The following is a 1744-nucleotide window of genomic DNA, read 5'->3' on the forward strand; positions in this document are numbered from 1 at the left end:
CTCTTGATTTTTTTTTTTGAATAGTGCTACATGTCAGCCACTAGATCTTTTTAGAAGATCCGTCACATCGGCAGCTCTTAGATGTGGCGTAATCAGTGCGGCCCAGCCCCATCCTCACCATTGCAACAAAAATAGTGTTGCAGAACCCTTTGTAACATAGCTCAGGTTGGAGAAACATTTGCAACAAGGCTATGTTGCAGATTTTCTTAAATTTCTTCACCTTTTTCAAACAAATATGATTTTGTGGAATGAGTTTCGCAACAAGGATTTTTCGCAATGAAAGATGATGTCGCGGCAGCAGCACCAATGTTGCCCTACCCGTTTATGACAAGAGTCTCGTTGCGAACCTTCAATGTCAGCAGCAACTCGTCATTGTCTTGCAGCAAGGACAATAGCCATCGCCTTGCAGCACCGAGACATCTGCAGTAGCGAAAACCAATGAGACCCTGGGAGCAGCATTTATCCACCATGGAGGAGAACGTTCTCTTCTTCACGCTTAGGGTGGGGAACGCGGGCCCGTAGGGCGGAGTTCATGGCGGCGCTCAACACGACGCACAGAACACGGTCGTGTCACGGATCATGTCGTCTACCAAGTGGCTGTGGCGCGTGAAGAGGCTGCTCGACATGGAGCCGAAGAGGTGCATGCGCTCCACGCTCGCAACGATCCACAGCAACGCCGACAAGATCGTCTGTGAGCGCAGGGTGAGAGAGACGGCTGGGTTGGCGCGCAGTGACGACGTTCTGTCGCGCTTGGCCGCCGCCGGCGAGCACAGTGACGAGAGCCTCCGCGACGTGGTCACCAACTTCATCCTCGCCGGCCGTGACACGACCTCGTCCGCGCTGACCTGGTTCTTCTGGTTACTGTCCACGAGACCCGACGTGGAAGACAAGATCATGTGCGAGGTCCACGCGTCTGGCCAAGGTGCGTCGACCTTCACCTTGGAGGAGCTGCGCGAAATGCACTACCTCCGTGCGGCCATCACCGAGTCCATGCAGCTGTACCCACCGGTGGCCGCCGACGTGCACAGCTGCAAGGAGGACGATTTCCTTCCGGACAGCACTTTCGTCGGGAAAGGGTGGCTGGTGACAACTGGGGGAAGAGGACTGCGAGGAGTTCCAGCCGGAGAGGTGGCTGGACGAGGAGGGCGTGTTCCGGCCGGTGGCTGGACGAAGAGGGCGTGTTCCACGCGGGGCCGAGGATGTGCCTCGGCAAGGACATGGCCTAGCCACAAATGAAGTCTGTGGCGGCGTGCGTGCTCCAGAGGTTCAGCCTTCGGTACGTCGGCGGTGACGGGCATCCACCGCTCATAATGTCGATGACGCTTCGGATGGGAAGCGGCTTGACCATGCAGGTGACGAACAGGGGAGGCTAGCCTCTGCTTGGCTTGGAGAGTAGGCTTGTTCCATCACAAATCACAATAGCGAGCTCACTAGTCTCCATCCCATTTCTTTCTGCTTGGCTTGGTTCCGGAAATAAATCTTCAGCTAGTGTAGTGTAAAAAAACGTTCTTATATTATGAGACGGAGGGAGTAGCTAGTAGTAGTGGGTACCCACGCCACGTATTGCAAGGTTAAATCGTGACTTGCAATTAATCCATGCATGTGCGTGGGAAGCATCTGTTCTTGTATCCATTTTTAGTTTTTTCAAGGATTCATGTATCCGTTGTTATTATGTGTATATCCAGGGAAATAAGATTATATATGGTGCATCGATATTTACTGCTTTGTGCTATGTGGTTGAAAT

General features: G+C 53.2%; 1 pseudogene; it reads left to right on the forward strand.

Annotated features, from left to right (window-relative positions):
- The first annotated feature begins 276 nt into the window (after window positions 1–276).
- LOC119352583 lies at window positions 277–1373 on the forward strand (annotated as a pseudogene).
- Window positions 1374–1744: the final 371 nt, after the last annotated feature.

The sequence above is a fragment of the Triticum dicoccoides genome, chromosome 2A (assembly GCF_002162155.2).
Source record: "Triticum dicoccoides isolate Atlit2015 ecotype Zavitan chromosome 2A, WEW_v2.0, whole genome shotgun sequence".
In the NCBI taxonomy this organism is placed as follows: domain Eukaryota; kingdom Viridiplantae; phylum Streptophyta; class Magnoliopsida; order Poales; family Poaceae; genus Triticum; species Triticum dicoccoides.